The sequence below is a fragment of the Aquila chrysaetos genome, chromosome 1 (assembly GCF_900496995.4).
Source record: "Aquila chrysaetos chrysaetos chromosome 1, bAquChr1.4, whole genome shotgun sequence".
NCBI classification, from domain to species: domain Eukaryota; kingdom Metazoa; phylum Chordata; class Aves; order Accipitriformes; family Accipitridae; genus Aquila; species Aquila chrysaetos.
The window spans coordinates 2,830,653-2,849,838 of NC_044004.1; the positions used below are offsets into that span (position 1 = coordinate 2,830,653).

At 52.6% G+C, this 19,186-nt stretch overlaps 1 protein-coding gene and 1 long non-coding RNA gene across 5 annotated transcripts in view; one reads left to right on the forward strand and one right to left on the reverse strand.

Moving 5' to 3' along the window:
- LZTS3 (leucine zipper tumor suppressor family member 3) overlaps positions 1-19,186 on the forward strand; it is a 55,275-nt gene that overhangs the window by 15,567 nt on the left and 20,522 nt on the right. The window contains exon 1 of one of the 4 annotated variants that reach the window (XM_030012164.2): positions 11,946-12,540. The exons of the other annotated variants lie outside the window; for them this stretch is intronic. The gene's annotated coding sequence lies outside the window, so the exon portion shown is untranslated. Of the gene's footprint in view, positions 1-11,945; positions 12,541-19,186 lie in introns of those variants that run through there. 4 annotated transcript variants of the gene reach the window in all.
- Positions 10,986-13,238, reverse strand: LOC115340507. The gene is made up of 2 exons (XR_003923076.2): positions 12,838-13,238; positions 10,986-11,278 (listed from the first exon to the last, which is right to left on the reverse strand). It is a non-coding gene; the product is annotated as an uncharacterized LOC115340507 (long non-coding RNA).

Here is a 19,186-nt window from a genome sequence, read left to right on the forward strand (position 1 = left end):
TGTTGGTTCAACCTTCTCCCTTTGCACGTCTTTGCCCAGTACCAGCACAAAGCATCGGGAGACTTTGCCTGGCTTTAGGCCATAGAAGCTGGGCTGATTCAGGTTGGATGGACAGCACAAAGCATGGTGGTAGGAGCTGGGGTGGAGGTGTGAGGCTTGGTCACCAAAGTGTTCTCATTCAGTGGGGGCTGGACAGATCCCAGATGGATCCTTGGCCTGATCCAGGGTGTATTGGCTATTTGCTTAGTGCAAGGTGGCCGTGCCAAGCTGAGCAATGTATGCAAACCTGCTGGAACTGGGAAAAAAAAGGATGCTTTGAAGGGCTGAAGTGTGGTCCATGCTCAGAGAGGAGAGGACCCCCACTTGACACGTACCACAAGGCTGCTTAAAACCAACATCTAGGAGCTTCTCCCTGGCCTTGCTTTACTCTTTCATGATTTCTGGTCACAAAATCCCACAAAAGATACAATAGGATTGGAAAGGATACAGAGAAAGGAAAAGAGTAGGCAGTGGGGTTTTATGGAGAACAACTATCTAGGCTAAAAAAGTCCAGCCTGGGAAAGACATGACTGAGGAGGAGGTCTATATATAAGGGTCTGTAAAATCACGACTATCAGGGGGAATAATTCTCATAATGGAAGAATAAGGGGTCTCAAAGCATCATCTAGAGGTCATTTGCTCTTTGCATTTGCCTTCAGGTAGCCTTGTCCTTGGCATGACCTTGAGAGAGGCTGGGGTCTGCTTTAGGACACACTTGCCCCCACAGCCCCGGTGCAAATTGAGCTGAAGCCCCTCTTGCCTGCAAGCTCTTCCCAGCTCCCTAACCCACTCCCCATGATGCTGAAGTGTGTCAGTACCCACAGCACGCTTGCCTTCACATGTGGTGGAAACACCAGCTAGATGGAGGTTAAAGGTCTTTCCTAAAACGTGTTTGAAGCTTGGGGACCAGCAGAAGGCGTGAGCTGTGCATGGGATGTGGATGATTACACACCTCGTTGCTGCGAGAGATGTGGATAGGATGGGGAGAGCAGATAAGCTTGACCCGAGCATCTGCCTCTGGTGGATTTGCAGCTCTGGAGGAGATGCTCATCGGGTTTGGGCTAGAGGTGAGGAAGGGAAGCAATGCTGTAAATGAAAATCCAGTGTTCAAGCTCCATCCGAAGGACATATATGGGTGTCAAGGACATCACTGAGTTTGGAGAAGGCGTCTTACTGCCTGATGTGGAGACAGGAGCAGAAGCGTTTGGGACTTGACCCTGGCCATAAGGAGCTTTGCAGTGCCTGGCTGACAGCTCCCTACTTCAGCACAAGCCCAAAATGAATGTGGTGACCATCTCCTCCTGGGTCCTCATGGGTTGGTTCCTGCTGATCTGGCACTAACTGGTTATCAACGACCGAAAGGAGCCTGATGTCCCAGAGGTGGTTAAGGAAGAAAATCAGCTTTGTGTGTGGGACAGGAGACTATTTCACCAGGAGAGGTGCAGGGACGTGCACGGGGGAGGAAAGGCTAGGGAGGGCATCAGCTGTGATGGGAGTGGGACAGGAATGGGTTAGGAGGAACGTGGCAGGGTCTGGCATGGCTTCTGCAAGAGAAGCAGGCTGGGACTCTTCAGCCTGGAAAAAATGTGGTTAATGGGAGATATGAAAACAGTGGAGGCTGGAGTAGAAATATTAGATATGCTTGCCCTGCTCTTTCTGCTTTGCTTTAGGCTTTTGGCCACCACCAGGAGACAGGATCTGGGCTCGGTCGGTGTTAACCTGACCTGGTAGATCTGCTCTCCTCTCCTGGTTGATGGTGAGCAAGGGACTGGATGGGTATGGTCAGCTTAGACGAGATTAGCTGGGTCCAAGTCCTTGGCCATACCTCCTCGTCCTCTCTAGAGCCTGAACTGAGAATTGCTGTGTCCCTTTGAAAATATCCAGGAGCTTGTTTTCTCCTCTGCAAATCATTTACAAAATCACTTTCCCTTTCTCCCCACTCCCATGCCATCCTTCTCCACCTTTCTCTCCCTTCCACTCAGAAAGACATGCCCATTGCTTTGCGATCGGGGTGTCATTCCCCATCTTCTCCCCGTGACACTGATGCTGGGGAGAAAATAATTTCTGAAGAAGATGGGTTTTTTAATGGTTCCCCAGGATCACTGAGGTGGAAGCAGTAGCCTGGGAGCCTAATGCCACTTTCCTCTTGGTAGCAGAAGCAGCGCTGGCAGGCTGGAGGTGGAGCGTCTCAAGGACTGTTTGCTTAGCAGGTTATCTACACGCTTAATTTACCCCTGCCCTCGTAAAACCATTTGAAGCCTTTTCTCACATTTGTAACCAAAGGCTGCTTTGGCAACAAGCAAAGTGAAAACCAGACGTAAGCAGGGTTAGGGCAGGAGGGCATCGCCAGCAGGTTTTTCTCCCTGGAGGTGCAGGCACAAACCACAATGCAACATCACGTTATGGGGTACCCCATCAATCCATAGCTCAGGTGAGCAATAAAAGGCATAAAAGCCTGTAACGGGAGAGAAAAAAATTTTCCAGTAAGGACTGGGCCATTGCCCATCAGATTTTGACAGGTGATGGTCATGTTCTGGCTGATGGGGCAGTGGAGAATGGTTTTGTATCAGTCATGGGGTGTTGTAGGAAAAGCACAAGAGGACACCAGGGCATTGCAAGAAGGTGTGGGCTGGAGACAGGTCAGCAGAGATAGAAACATCATGGATTTTTTTTTGGTGTGCTGTCTGACCCTATGGGTTTTCCTTTCCTGGAAAGACCATTTCTGATCACTGACACCAGAGGTCCTGCAGCTCCTGAAAGTGATGGTAAACAGCAGCAAAATGGTCTTCCTTCTGGGCAGGTCTCCCCTCGCGTCTGCTGGGTTGTTTATTTAGCCGTCACAGGGCAGCTCGCGGGGTTTCAGTAGATCTGGCCCTAATTACAGCTCTGTTGAGCTTTGTAGTCCTCCTCTTTCTCCATCCTCCAGTTCCCTGTATCTTCTAGGTGGAAAAATGCAAAAGAGAGAAACAGGGAGGATTTGTCACCCCTCTCTATGAGTCCAGGATAGAGAGGACATTTTTCCATCTGAGGACAGCGTAATCCATTCCTTGTCCCGTGGCCACCTCCAGCTCCACCAGCAAGACAGTGTACATGAAAAGCCCTCCGTCAAACCAAGTCATCTGCAACTTCTGCATTCATTTCAAAGCATTATCTTCCTTTTGCAGAGGATCTGGAGGGATGGGAGAAGCATTCAAAGCCCAAAGCTGGTTCTGAAGTCCAAAGTTGGGTGAGCAAAAGGGTTTGTTTAATATGACAGAGCAGAGAGCCCAGAAACCTGTGAGAACAACACCTCCCTGCAAATCAGGTCGTTTATTTAGCAAGTGAAAAATGGCTTCCCAAGGTTCAGAGCACCAGGGTAGAAATCAAAGAGCATTTGAAGGAGAAGGGAAAGCCAAGCCCTGGCTTTGCTGTTCCTGCCCTCCTGCTGGATCCCCACCAGCCCAACAGGCACCGAGGGAGACCACGAAAATATTTCACTCTTTACACACCATTTCGAAACCTCAGAGCCACCCTTTCCACAGGGACTCAGGTCAGCTGTCACACTAAACTCCAAATATTTTCCTAGCTGGCAAATAAAAAAAGTCCGTATATCTGTGTCTAACTCTATAGCCAATGTATACGAAATGATAAAGCCCCTGGCACATATCTTGCAAGAGCTAATTATAGGATTTGGAAGCTAACGTGATAATATTTTCTTTAGATGTGTGGTGCAGATGTAATTACTTCTCCAGAGATGCCAGCCGCAGATGACGCAAGATGCCCTTATGTAATCAGCTTTTATTATGCAGTTATGGAAATTTTCCCTCTCTGGCCCATCCCCTACTTTCCCCTCAACTCTTTTTTTTCAGTTTTCACCCTAAACTCTCTATGGCTTATTCAGAAGATGATGGGCTGAGGTCAGTAGGCCAACTGGACAGTAAGCAGAAGGGCAGTTTTGTAGAAAGCCCGTTCCTGGGTTTCCCCATCTGCCTCATCGATGAAGGAGCAAAAGGACTTGATGGCTTTGCATCTGCTGCGTTGGCTTCAGCGGGGCTGGGAAAAGGCCCTTGTCCACCTTTCCGCCTGATGGACTGGAAGGGGGTCACGTTGGAGCCACGTCTCCCCCCAGCCCTGGCATCTACTGTGGCTTGGACGTCAGCAGACGCTGGGCAGCCATCTGCTCCATCCAGCACGCTGTGGAGGAGCACCTGCACGGAAAGCCCACTGCCCCCTCCCCAAGAAGGGGCTGGGGGATGCTGAGGCTGCAAGTGAACCAGAGAAGAAAACTGCAGTTTGTCATTGTAGGGATGAAGAATTGGTGGGAGACAAATGCTTCTGTTGCTCCAAAGGTTGCTCCAGGGTGCACGAAGGTCTCCCAGGTGACCAACAAAATCACTTCTGCCAGGGTGAAATCACAGGGTGATTGCAGGTCTCCAGCCAAAAATGCTTCCAAACCAGAGTGATTTTTGCCTGCGGATCCCTTCTGAGGTTTTCAGTTTTGTTGCTTCAAATTCTCTCTGTCCCACCGCCTTTCTCCTGTGGCTGGACAGGCAACACAGGTCAGAGACACAGGTGCCTCCAAGACATAGGCTTCCTCCACCACCAGTGCTGGTCAAAAGGGACAGAGTCCCCTGTCATGACCAGTAAACCCTGCCTTGACTGCAAATATTCAGGGGAAAAGGTTGATAAACATCCTGGAGGCATCACCCCGTACCTGCAGCATGTATTATGGCTGTGTACCCTTCTGCTCCTGCCCTCTTCCTTCCCTCTTGCCTGGCCAAACCTGGGTCTTTTCTTGCTGTGTTTTAGGACTAATAGGTGACAGGGAGGGGTGACTCCTAGCTCCGGACCATCCTGCCACCAGTTGAGGTTGCAAAGCTGGGGCATGAAGACCTTTCCTTCTCATTTTCTAAGCCAGTGCATGGCTTGAGGAGGACGAGCCTGGAGATGAAGCAAGCCTGAATCCTTCGGTGGCTGGGAAGCAGACCCCAGGCAGAGTTTAGAGAGCTGAGAAAGGGGGAATTGGCCATGCACGGCCAAAAGAAATGGAAGCAAGAGAGCTAGTAGCTAGGGCAGGGAGTGGAAACAAACCCACTGGTTCACCCACTGGGGAAACGCGTTCCCAGTCATGGTCCAGCGCCAGTGACTGCAGAGGAATTTGTCTTCAGGGCACGGAATAGCCACGTTTCTCTGAGGACAAGGAAGCCATGGGGAAGGCAGTAGCTGGGGGGATGTGTTTGTTGTACTTAGGTCATTTATTAACCGCAAACGGTAAGCTCCTGCCGGAGCCTAGGGCCATCAGCTGGTCATGGATTTAGATGGCATTTCAGCCCACACCCACCTTCAGTCAGCCAAATTCGCCCCTGGGGCCCATGGACTGTGACAGCTGGGTTCTTGTGGACTGGAAAGGGATTGTAGACCTTGGGTCCTACACAGAGAGGCTTGGTAGCCACCACAGAGGTGCTCCAGGCTTCTTGCTTGGTCTTCCACTGCCCCTCCAGAAGATCCTTCTTCCCAGGGCTGGAGGACTCTCTTGCTTCTGCTTTTGCTGAAGCCATTCAGCCACCTAGTCTTGCCCAGAAGAGAGGTTGGCCAGGATGGAGGTGGAGTAGGATGGGGCATCATGCATGCACACAACTTACACCTGCTGAGGATCTAGCCTCATGTTCCTCCCTTGTAACCCTGAAAAAAACTGTCCACCCTGAGCCAAGGGGGATGTGCGGAATCCCTGATTCCTGAGATGGACAGAAATGGCACTTTCAAACAGGACACATGCAGACCTGGTGATGTCAGTGGAAATTTAGCCCTCCTGGCTGCAAGTTATTTTGCTCAAATCTATTTTTACCAGACCTGGCCTGCTGCTTTGGGACTGAGAAGGGGACGTTTGCTTCCTTCGTTCTGGATAACCACCCAAGGATGTTTAAGCAAGCTTCTCTGGCCTAGAAATTAGTTGGGAAACCTGGTAATGCCTGGATTTCTCAAGGAATATTGGCCACTGCCTGTTGGAGACCTTGTCAGCATTGGCACCATTGCTGCCTCTCCTGGGGTTGTTCAGCTAAGGCACGAAGGGAGAGCAGGGAAAAAGGACAACACTGCTTGCCCACACGCTTTTTCTTTCAGCTCGTAAGTTTTAGATTAAGGTCTTGGCCAGCTTTAATGCGGTTTGAGCTCCGGTGAGAGAAACAGGCTCCCTTCCCCCCAACGGAGGCTGTGTGGTTTGAGGGGCTGGGGAACAAGAACCCGCTCCTCTCGTTCCTCTCATTAGCTGCAGGAAGGAAGGTGGTCATTTAATGTGTATTTCTTCAGTTGCGATGAGCGGGCACAAGACAGGAGTGCCATATGGTTAGGACTAGCTTTTACGGAGCGTCACATCTTCCCCCCCCATGCAGCTCAGACCTGACCTACATAGCACGGCCAAGCCACCACAACGGAGCATCCCAGCACACATGCCGGGCTTTCAGCACGCGCAGCTGGAGATGCAGGAGCCTCCCCTGACTTACGGGAAGACCTGGGCGATGCACCACGCTGTGGCTTGCCAGCGCTGCAGAGGCTTTGTCTGCCCTGTGTCAATACAGGAGGAGACAGCTTATACCAGCAGGGATGTTTTTGCCAGAATAGGAAACCATCTCTCTGGATGACACAAACCAGAGACTTTTGGCTTGTTCGTGCTGCCTCAAGCTGAGCAGGCAGATGTTGTCGTGGATTGGAGACACAAAGTGTCCCCCATTGCAGCAGCTGGCATCAACCCAGCGTTGCGGCAGCTGGCATCAACCCAGCTTTGCAGTGGCAACCCAGCCTCGGGACCCCCCGCCAGTCCCCTGTGCCAGCTTGGAGAAGGTCCTCTCCCATCCACAGCTCTGTGGGTATGAAGGGGCCTCACACAGGCTTAAATTATTCCACTTAATGAGCAGGAACAACCTCTCTCAGGATTTTAACTTCCAGACCAGTGCAATGGTGGGATCTCATTGTGCAAGTACCGGTGCAGGTGAACCTCCTGGTACAGAGCAGGCTTTTGCATCATGGAAGCAGTCAACAGTTTCTTCTTGCGTAAAAAAATACTGAGTGCTCACATGACATTTTTCCTGGAAGCTCAGCCACAGAGCTTGCTCAGGTGTGCAGACTGGTGGTGATTTTATCAGCTTTTCTACCAGTAAGGTTGACTTTTCTGGCATGGCATAGTCATACTCCCCTACCAGTAGCACACTGCCCATTTGGCTATGGTCCCTACGATTCCCGCAAGACACCCACAAAAAAAAAATCAGACAAAACAGCATCTCTCCAGAAACATAAGGAAGTCCTTGGATGTTCAACACCCATTGACTGTCACAGAAAGCAGGCTCGGGTCCTTCCTCTGAAGACCGGGCTGGAAATCTCCGCTCTAATAACAGATACGGGGAACAGCTTCGAACAAAGCCTGATTTGGAGATACTGCAGGAGATCTGGTTTCAGCGTACAACCTGTTGGATGTCAAGCACTTACAAGTACAGTCAGTTCGCAGCTGAGGTCTGAAGCTGGGTCCAAGCTGTTGTGATGCTGGTTGGAAAGCTCTGGAGGTCTCCAGCCCAACTTCACAGTCCAAGCAGGACTATCATTATCACTAGACCAGGTTGGGCTTGGCATTGCCCAGCCAAGGCACGAACACATCCCGGGATGGAGATGCTTCCACCTCACTCATGACCTGACAGTATGTGCAATAGCCAGGGGACCCTCATTTAGGAGTTTTTTCTCCTCCTCAAGGCTTTGAAAATGATCGTCCCTGTAAATAAAAGAGTCTGGGTGGAGACAGGAGGAAGCCTCTTGCTCACATCAGGATGTCTTGCACTGAGAAGTTGCTCCCCAGAGCTTTTAAGGAAGAAATCCCAATGTAGGGAGCTGGCGTCTCTGCTCCCATTTCCGTCTCTACCTCCACCTCGCCGCATGACCGAGCACGTCGGTGCTTTCTGCCCACTATTCCCCAGGGAAAGTCCCAGACCAGTGACGCTCCTTCAGACCTCACCACAGCTGACATTTTCCTCCTTCTCTGATCAGTGCAGAAAACACTTAACCAGTTCTGCAGCTGCAGTCCAGGGACCTCAAAGAGCTTTGGGATCTTGAAATGAAATGGCTCCAAAAGAAGTGAGATCACCCCGGTAGGGGAGCTGCTCAGAGCATGCCACTTCTGAAAAAAAAAAAAAGGAAAAAAAAAAACAAAAAAACAAAGGATCTGGGGAACAAAGAGTTTAATTTTTGGTAGAATTTACTTTTCCTCTCCTCAAGAGGAAGAAGTCTTTGGGGAAAAAACAGAAAAAAATAGCCAGCATTTTTATTTCTGAAAACTGAACTTTATTTTATTCAAGGGAAGGAGAGGGCATTGAAAAAAACCCAATTTCACTGAAAAAAAACCCCACCTCCAAAAAAAAACCCCAAACCCCCAGAACATTTCCACAGAAATCAATCTCAAATTTCACCCTTTTCTGCAGAAAACAAAAACTCAACAGGAGTCCCCAGGGTCCCATTTGACAGCAGCCAGGCCAAGGGATCTATTGAGTGAGAAAGAGGATCTGCTTCCTTCCTTTTTCCCCTTTTTTCTTTTTCTTCTTTGGAAGCTACAGGTGCTTCTTTTGTTGTGGCTCCCACCTGAAGCTGCAAACCCCCGAAACTTTAACCTTCTCCGTGCTGCTATACACTTTGCAGCCTCAGGACTTGTGCTGGAGATCCATCACCTTCTTGGCACGGGCATCGTGGTCAGGGACAGCTTCAGCCTGGAGCTGGGAAAGTCAGGGCAGACTTTCCTCCCACCGAGGGAAGGGATAAATATGAAATGGTGGAGCCGGTGGTGCCTCCCCCCGAGATGAGGGAGCGTCCGATGTCTGGGGGGGGCTGCTGTGTTTCTCTTGGCTGTTTGGGGGATAAAGACTGGCATTGCGGCCGTGGGCCGCGGGTGAAACCCGAGTGGGACGCGTTGCGTTTTGCTGGATAGAGGGCTCGTCCCAAGTCATCTGGCACGGCCCCACAGGGAAACCACGGCCGTAATTTCTCACCCAAAAGGATTAAACTGGGAGCGATGGATGCTGTGAACGCCCTCAACATGAGCCACGGGCAACAGCAGCCTTCCCCGCTGTTGAACTAAGGGAGAAAGGGGCAAGGATGGAACCAGCTTCAAGACTCCTTTGAGGGATGCAGTTTTGGGTCCAGGTGGATGTTCCAAGCCTCTTCCCCCAGGCAGAAGGAAGCCAGTCCATCGTGGCTGGGTAGGGAAGGCTTTTTAGGTGGGTAACCCCTAACCCTGTAATACCAGGCTGGAGGCCGTCTTGTTCGATGGGCTCTGCAGAGCACTCACTGTATTCGAGTCAGAGTTCAGCTCCTGACTGGTTTCTGCTTCCCACCCGTGGCTCCACACAGCTCGAGGCTCCAGACTTCCCCCAAATGGGCGAGCTGGACCTCATGCTCTCAGCCAAATTTCCAGGTCCCCTTTGCCCAGACAGCCCTTTCATGAGGCTCCCATTGATTCTGGCTGGCTGACGAGGGAGGAGAAAATATCTCCTAGAGTTTCGTCACCTCTGCTCCTGGCTGGCCCCAGCACAGGAGCAGCTTAACAGCAACCACGCTGAGGATTACAGCAACTTTTGACCCATCTCAGGGTGCTACATGGGAGAAAGCAGTCCGGGCAGGGGTTGAGACAGAAGCTACCTGTTCCACCAAAAGGGCATTGAAGACTTGCTGGCAGATGCTCTGATGGATACCCCGCTCCACATTAGCTATTGATGGTCTCCACGAGATGAGCTACGCAGCCAAACGTATCTTGGAAAGAAAAGCTCTTGCAAGTTGTGTTGGTAACGATGATCTTGTCTATTTTAAATGGTCATTAGGAACGCATCGTTAGACCCGTGGTTCTCCAGCCAGAGTCTGCCATGGTGGGGAATGGGGACCACCACCTGGAGGCACCACAAGTGATTGGGTCTGGGTGCACAATCTGACCATGGCTGCCCAAAAAGGGCAGCGCAGAGATGGATAAAACCTCCAAAGAGACGAGACCAAGTCTCGGTGGTTCTGTCCCACGGGGACAGGGAAACACGATGGCCTGGATGCAGCTGGCTGCGCAGGAGCCCCTGCACAATGGGGTGCTGGCTGCAAACTGGGGGGGTCTCTGTTGGCTCTCAGAGGTGGTGGAGGGGCCTTGGTGGAGGTGAACTTGGTAGGTAGAGAAGTTTATGTCTCAGTGACCGGAGACCTGGGTTAGAAGTGGGAGTTCAGGGTTCAAAAGTTTATGACTTGCCTGAGAGCGCCAGGAGCACGGGTTATCCTGGAGTTTCCAGCATTCTCCAAAGCCTCTTCCATCATGATTTATTTATCTGTGGGAAGCGCTAAGACATAACGCAACTCCCAAAGGGAGAACGAGCACAGCCTTAACCAGACGTAATGTCAGGAAACTGCCTGTCTCCTGCAAGAGCTGCGGAGCCTGGGTACGCTGCAGCTCCACGCCGTGCAGCCAAGGGCTCCTTTGCTTGGGCAGCTTCACCAAATCCCACTGGTGGGAAGGGTCCATGTCCTGATGAAACTCCTGGGTCAGCTCTGGTTATTGCAAGAGCCGTCCCCAGGATGGAAAAAGCTTGCTATATATGTGCCTATTTCCAAGGTGCGTGCCATGCATCCTGCTGCTGGAAATCTCTTCTAGCAATGTATAAACCAGCCTGTTTCTTGGAATTCTTTGCTTCTGAAGTCAAAGGGCAAAATTAAGAGCTTGAGACGCCGCAGGAATCCGTTTTGGTATAATTTACACCTTCCCCATACACCCCAGAAGTGCATTTTGCCATAGTTTAAATGCATGCATAACCCATATTTGATTATTGTTAACATTATTGCTATTTTACTGTTCTTGCTATTAGCCCAGCGACGACAATGCTATGTTTGTGAGGCTGTGACCGGTGACTCCTTTGATACGCAGACATTCTGCCAATAGAAAATTCACTTGAGAAAATAAGTCTAAATTAGCAGCAGCTTCGTGTAGCTTTATTTCCCTCATTGCACTCCCTTCATGACTGCAAATAATTCAGTATAAGTGCTGAGGCCGACCGGCCCCTGATGGGAAGCCTGATTGCTCTCCTGCCGCAGTGCTGGCAGCCAGGGAGGGAGGAGAAGGAGCTCTGGACCATCCTGTATCACCAGGGCTCTGCTCTGAAAGATGGGGGGTGTTGTATGGCAAAGACGTGATGGCAGAGGGAGGGCAGGATCCAGGTCCAGCTTCTGGGGTGATGGGCACCATCTCATTTGTCCAAATGGGCTGAAACCAGCCAGAAAATGCCAAAGTTAGGGGAGGACAGATGGACACACGGACCATTTAACACTCGCTTCCTCATCTGCAATAACCAGGGGAGAAAATGACTGCCCCTTTCCATTTTGTCTGCATGGAAACGTGTTGATGGGCTACAGCAGAATCAAATCCCTCTGTAACTTTTTGTTGTTGTTTCGTATGTGCACAGCTTTATCAGGGAGTTTGGGGCTGAGATGGGTCAGCGTTGGCACATAAAGAAAACGTGGCCTTTCTGGGTGTCACACTGCCTCTCTTGTGTTCTTTGGTGAGATTTAGAATATCAATTAACCCAAACCACCTCGAAAAGAAAAGCTGAGGCCGTTTCAAAGTTACGGGGATGAACGTGTGCTCTCTGCCCCTCTCTCCACGGTAAATGGGCTCTCGGTTCAGCCACACAGCTGGGAAGCAACCCCTCTGCAATGGGAAAGTTGAGGAGAGGGGTCCCATGCTGGGAAGACCCCCCAAAATAACTATATTATTTCAGTGAAAACAAGCTGTTGGATCCCAAAATCCCCATTTGAAAAAAGCCAAGCTGTCAGACCCCAAACTCCCTATTCGAGCAAAAACAAGCTGTCAGACCCCCAAAATTCTCATTTGAAACCCCCCCAGCTGTTGGACCCCCAAATCCCCACTTGAGCAAAACCAAGCCATTGGACCCCAAATTCCTCATTTGAGCAAACCCAAGCTTTCAGACCCCCAAAATCCCCATTTGAGCAAAACCAAGCCATCAGACCTCAAAATTCCCTATTTGAAAAAAAACCCAGCTGTCAGACCCCCAAAATCCCCATTTGAGCAAATACAAGCTGTCGGACCCCCAAAAATCCCTATTTGTGCAAAACCAAGACATCAGACCCCAAAATCCCCATTTGAAAAAAGAAAAAAAAAACCAAACAGGCAGTCAGACCCCAAATCCCCATTTGAGCAAAACCAAGCCATCAGACCCCCAAATCCCTATTAGTGCAAAAACAAGCTGTCAGACCCCAAAATCCCCGTCTGAGGACGTGGGGTTCATCTCCACCCCGACGGGCAGAAAGAGTTAAGATCCCGTGGGCGCAGGCCAGCGGTGGCCAATCACACCGAGCAAAGTGCAGCGCTTGGCCCCAGCCCAGCAGCAGGTTGCTCTCCGCAGGTATTATTTGGGTTTTTTTCCCAGGATACTAAGCAGGGAAGACGATGAACCTCAACACCTGCAGAGGACAGGGAGCTGGAGGATGCACCCCTGGGCTGACCAGGTAAATCATCCCGGTGGGTGCCGGCTTTTGGGGGGGGGAGGTCTTTCTTTCCGTCTCCTTCCTTCTCTCGCCAGGTGTCTTTGTTTGAGCCCAGAAAGAGGCCAGGCAGGGAAACAAAGGGTTTTCAGTGGATTAGTGTGGGGCTGAGCTGGTGGGACCCGCTGCAGGTGGTTTTTTGGGGGGTGGGACGTACCCACTGGGCTCCATTTGCACCAGGGGGTCGGAGCAGAGATGGGGTGCACGGAGGTGGGTCATTCAGGGTGGGGAGAGCTGCTACTTTCCCCCCCATAAACTCACCCTGGATCTAGCTGACATCCACCAGCACCGGCACCTTGCACCCCAATGGATTTTTGGGGTATCACTCTGGTTAGCAGCGCTAATGCCGGTGGTAGGGACATGCCACCACGGGAGTTTGCTCCGAGTGCGGTGTCTGGGGAGGAGCGAGCGCTTCCCGGGCTGGCTCCGCGCCCTTGAAATTCCTCAGGGCAAGTTAATGATAAATCGCGGCCGGGTCGGTGGCGTGGGCGGTGGGTCGGAGCCAGTGGCGGGTCCGACCCTCGTTGTCCTTCCTGCTGGGATGGAGGTTTGGGCAAGGTCTGGGGACAGCAGAGCCAGGCAGGGGTCGTGGGGACGGCTGCTTGGCACCTCTTTGGGGGTGATGGCTCACCCCAAAGGGCAGGATCAGGCCTCCCCCTGGCAACACACAGGCCAGGGCAGGGGTCTAAATCATGCGGGGTTGCGGGGTGGGGGGCGGATCTGGTGACAAGGGGGGGTCCTCCTGCTCCCACCGCGAGGCATTCGGGGCCGAGGAGTGTGTCTGTAGCAGGGGATCACATTGGAATCCCTGAAATTTGGGATGTGGGGCCAGATGAGGATGCTCAGGCAGACGCTGGGGTGCCAGGCAAGGGATGTAGCTGCCCGCTGGGGGGCTTTCAGGGGACGGCAGCACTGTGCCCACTGCAACGGGCCGGGAGCTCCCCTCTACCCCCTGCTGCAATAATCTGCATCAGGCAGCACCACAGGCTCAAACACCAGCAGCTCATCTCCAGCCACCTTGCTAAGGAGGCAGACCCTTAACAAGGGGAAACCGAGGCACGCAGGGCTAAGATAACTTCAAGTGGTCCAGCCTGCGGCATGGAGCATCCCAGACACTCAGCACCAAAGCTGCTCCATCAAACTGCCCTTTCCCTGTACCGAGTGAATTCAGGGAGTTTTCCTTGTGCCACCAAAGCTGGTGTTTTCCCGGTTGTCATCGGGACGTCACTGGGGACGATGACCAGTCCACAGCTGGTGCTGAGCATCTTCTGGGGGCAGCCAGAAGGGTAGGCGGGCACGGATGAGACCACATCCGAACCCTTCCTGACGGACACACGGGATTTGGGTTGGTAGTTTGGGCTGAGCTTTAATCCATCCTGTCCCACTGGCACTCTCTGCTCCTTGGGACGATGGGGACAGACATGCCATGTAACAGAAAATCCCTCCTATCTGCCCTTGGGTGCATCCTGGAAGCTGCCAGCCTGGATCCAAAGCCAGGGCTCTGATAGCAGCCTGGGGAAAGGGGGAAAAAAAAAATGACCCTGAGGATGAGGAGTCTGCCAGTGACATGGCCCCATTGCCCCAGCCAGGGCAACACTGGTGGACAGTCCCGGGGTGGCTTGCCAAAACCTCCATCCTCCACGGCAGGATAATTCATGGTGGAAGGGACCTTGGGGGGTCTCCAGGCCACCTTGCCACTCAAGGCAGGCTCAGCTACAAGGCCAGACCCTGCTTGGTCCATTCAGGGCTGGAAAACCTCCAAGAATGGAGACTGCAAAACCTCCCTGGGACTCAGAGCACCATGTTACATCTCCACATCACCTGCCCAGGTGTCTCTGGGGCTTTGCCCACCTCGCTGCAGCCTCCAGAGTAATTTTGCTTTCTTCCCATGCTGAAGCAGCTCCAGACCAGTGCAGCCTGCCAGCTGTTTAGCCTTTTATTCCACACCTTTGCTTTCTTGGATCCAGAAAATCCTGTGGATTAAAATCGGGAACACCCTGAGATGAAGAGCTGTAGTGGGATTGAGCTTGGGACCAAGTGGAACAGCTTGTTCTGGATGAGCAATAGTAATGCCCAGATTGATTTATTAATTTTTTTGCTGTCCATAAGGGGTTTCCAGGTAGCTGCTGGGCTTTCCGAGCCTCGTGCTTGCAGAGGGATGCTGTGGGGCAAGCGTGGACCCAGCACAAGCCTCTGGTGCTCTTCACGATCCTCAACCATCATCACTCCTCCTGGGGAGGAGCACAACTGCTGCAGCAAAGCGCAGTGAATGCAGACGGGGACTCTTGTGTCACTGCATGTGACAGAGGCACAGCTCAGGAGTTGCACATAAACTGGGAGGGGTGTCCATTCCAGGAGCACCCCCGGGGAGCGAGGAGGGAAGGAGGACAAGCAGGAGGGCACAAAGCCAAGGCCACGTGCTCCGCGGCGGAGGTTTCGGCCGTGCTTTGCCATGATTCCCCCTCCTGCTGCTTCCTGGGGGACGGGGATGGGGAGGGATGGCAGCGGACCGTGTCCCTTAAACACAGCGACCAACCAAGAAGGAAAACTGATAGCAAACCAGGAGGATTAGCCAGGGAAGGTGGAGCCGGCTGCACTATTCAGGCTTTGTCAGGGGAGAACAATGGAGCCTTTATTGAGGAAGGGAGGTGGCGGGTTGGCAGGCTGGCCGGGACAGTTTGGTACACTGAGTGTCCCTTGGCCAGCTGGGAAGACAGGGCACTGGGATGTGGGATGGGACAGTTTGGTACCCAGTGTCCCCTAGCCAGCTGTGGGGGCAGGGACACTGGGCGATGGGATGGGACAGGTTGGTACCCAATGTGTCCCTTGGCCAGCTGGGAGGACAGGGGAATGGGACCCGGGATGTGGGATGGGACAGGTACTCAGTGTCCCTTGGCCAGCTGGGGGAAAAGGGAACTGGGATGTGGGATGTGGGATGGGACAGCCGGGTACCCAAAGTGTCCCTTGACCAGCTGGGGGGGACAGGGAACTGGGACAGGCCAGTTTGGTATCCAGCATGTCCCTTGGCCAGAAAGTGAAACAAGGAACGGGGACATGGGACAGGTTGGCACTCAGCATGTCCCTTAGCCACAGCTGGAGGTGCGGGGAAACTGGGACATGGGAGATGGGACAGGGGATGGGCCAGTTTGGTACCCAACATATCCTTGGGCGGTGGGACTCGTCCCAAGGTGTCACTGCGAGCCCCGCAGACGCTGACCACATCAGGGCAGAGCTGACACGGCTCTCCCCACCGCCCGCACAGGGGGGCTCGATCCACGGCCACCCTTCCCAAATCCTTCGGCAACGGGAGTCATGACGGGTGGTTTATGAGAGCGCGTCGGGCTGATTCTGGGGACCCCAGGGACACTCGCAGCTGAGAGCGAGGAGCATCCCATGCTGGGGACATCCCGGACCAAGTGCTGCCACCTCCTCCAGACCTGGGCAGAGGGAACTCGGGGATGGAGAAAGCCATCATCCCGTGGGCTCTCCCTCGGCAGCGCAACGCAACGTGGGCTCTCCCGAAGAGCCGCCTGGGTCTTTTCATCTCATCTCTTTTGTTTCAGGCTTATTATGTAAATAGCTGATGCTCCCCCGTAATGAGAAAGTAGTTTCCCAGAATACAAAAGGCTGTAATTATCTCATTAGCACGAGGAAAGGAAAAGGAAATGTTTCTAAGCTGCTTGCTTTTATTTCCCACAGCAGCCCAAGAAAGCGCAGCCCTGAAACAGGGACCTGCCTGCCCCGAATCCTGCCACCCCCACACGATGCTGCCACATTTGCAGGAGAGAAAAGCAAAGCGTGGTCCTCATGTCTCAGAAATAGCCACGTACCGGGGGGGGCTGACGGCTTTTAACTGGGCCCTGTTACTCTGAGGATGCTGTGGGTCCCCAGTGCTCTCAGCTGCTGGGACAGGAGGTGTCACTGGAAAGCAGAAGGTCACAGAGGGACGGGATGGTCCCCATCTTCCCAAATTGGATGTTCCTTGGCAGGACTCCCAAGCCGGGATTGTAGCACAGAGCTTCAGGACAGATTTCGACAGTTGCATGCTTGCAACAGGATGGGATAGGAAATAGCCTTAGGACACATGGAGATTGCTCCCAGGAGAAGGCATCTAGGATGGCTTTGGTGTTGCTTTCCTTTCTGAACTCACGCCTTCCTTGCTACTAGCTAAACGCCCAACGCTTGGGAGCAGAGCTACAAAGGTCCCCACAAAGCATCCCGGGCTGCAGTCAGGAGCTGGTCCTTGCTGAGGTCTCCCAAAACCCCTTTCTGGTGGTTTGCTCCTGCCCAAGTTCTCCGTTCCTCTACCCTGATCATGGCCCTGTGGTCCTGGCTGAGTCCTCAGTGAACTGGCTGGAAGCTGCCGACGCAGCAGCAGCAAACTGCTTGTTGGTTTGGGTTGACTTTCTGCCAGATTTGTGACCTGGATTAGGCCATGGAGAGAGCTGAAGAGCAACAGATCCGGATAGGATCCCTTCTACAGCAGGGACTCAATGGAAAGCTGGTTATGGGCCATGATTCCTGCAGTTCCCCAGAGGATTTTCCTGGCTCCGAGGGAAAAACTGCAGGGCTCTCTCAAACCACAGGGTCTTGGGGGGAGAAAACAACTTTCCATGCGTTTCTGCGTGCAAAGCCAGCGCCAGAGCTTTAAGTATCATGTAGCTCCTAATCAACACCTCCTTGCAAGCCCTGGGCAGAGATGCAGGACAGCCCAGCAGCATTGATGTATCCCACTGGAGAACGGCCCTAGCAAATCAGCCCTTCTTAGCATCAAGATTAGCATTAACAAAAGCAAATATCTAATGCCCCGAGCAGGACTGGTGCATTTACTACATGCCATCGCCCTGCACATCGCAGCCAGGACCCTTTCTCAAAACCTCCTTAAAACGTAACGATGGGACTTCTCCAGGCTGGATGTGTCTTACAGCACTGATTTGCAGTGACCTGGTCCAGCAGCCCTAGACACCTCATGGTGCAAAAGGGGCTGAGGCTCAAAGGGCAGCTCAGCTGAGCCCTAGGAGATGCTGGGCAATGTCCTGCTGGAGTTTGGACTCTGCCCTTGCACCAAGGGCTCGTCCATCTCTTTGTAGCCCAGCAGCAATCGTAAAGCCTTTGCACAGATAGATGTGAGATGTGCAGACATGCAGCAACCTCGTGGCCTAAGAGGTATCTGAAGGTGGCTACAAGAACTTGGCACTCCTTGACCCTCCAATCTGCCTTCCCGAGTTTGCTTTTTGGCCCCAAACTGGGGGAAGAGCCCCCCATCGCAAAGCTCCCACTTCCTTCGGCAGGGATAAATGGGAAAAGAGAGGTCTGTGTCCTAGGAAAGCAGTGGGAGTTGTTTGTCTGACATTGTCTGGCTTTAGGTTGTGGAAAAAGCTTGTGGTTGAAAAGCCTGAGATCTGCATGTTTTCGCAGACAGGTTCAAGTGCTTTCGTGCAGTATTTCAGCAGTGGAGGAAAACCTGGCAGCCACCAAGCCAGGATATTGGAGGGGGGGGGGGGTCAAAGAATTTGGAGGAGGTGCAGAAAAGAGCCACAAGAATTATTTGAGGGCTGGAAAAAATGCCTACGAGAGACGGGAAGAGTTTATTCTGTTCCCCTCTTCAGACTGAGGCAACTTGAGAAGCGCGTAGAAGAAAAGGAGGTGCTGACGCACTGGAGCCGGGTGGGAGGGGAGCGGTGGTGTCCCTGCTTCTTGAATCAAACCTTGTGAATGTGCTCTTGGCCAGGTTTGGGTCGTAAGGAGGTAACTCATGATGGGCCATGACGCACAGGAGGCAGGGCAGTAGCTGAATGGTCTTTTTAGAGGACGTGATGTGCAAGGAGAGGCTGAGGGCTGTTTGCTCAGCCCGAAGAAGAAGAGGGATATGACTGCAAGTTGCATCTGAAACTAATTGGTGGGAAAACAAAAACCTTCTCGGAGGTGCATGGTGGTACAACTAAGGCAAGCAGTGCATTTTTGCAGGGCAAGATGGGAGCACTGAGAAGTGAGGCAGGTCCATCTGACCTTCTCCAGCCCTGCAGTGGTCCTCCCCTGTGCCCATGTCCACCCTCCCCAGCCCGGGCAGGGAGCGGGAGGTAGGCTCCCATCTCACCATCACTGCTGGAGCTGCCACATGGGAACACGGGATGTCCACACCAACCCAAGCGACAACATTTGAGGTGCTGGTAGCTTTGCTAGGACCCAGACTCAAACACCTCCCATGGATATATTGGCCGAGCGTGACTGCTGGTCTTTGGGTTTCAGTGGTGTTTTTTCTCCAGGGCTTCGCCGCACACAGGTGGTTTTGCTCCCTACAGGGTCTGCTGTCTTCTTGCTGCTAACCCATTACCGGCCTTCCCTTCCCTCTCCATATATCTTTCTGGAAGAAGCTGAAACGATCACAGCAAATTTTTTTTTTTCCCCTTTTATGCCGTTTCTAACCTGCTCCACCACCCCAGGACATGATTACTTTTTTCCTCCAGCTGAACCAGCTTGCTGGCACCACTGCCAACAAACTGGAAAGCCACCAGAGCCCTAAACATAGCGCAGGTGTAAGTCCTATCCACCCCCCCCCCCCCCCAAAAAAAAAGCATGTTTTCATTGTGTCGGTAATTGCTTGCTCGTT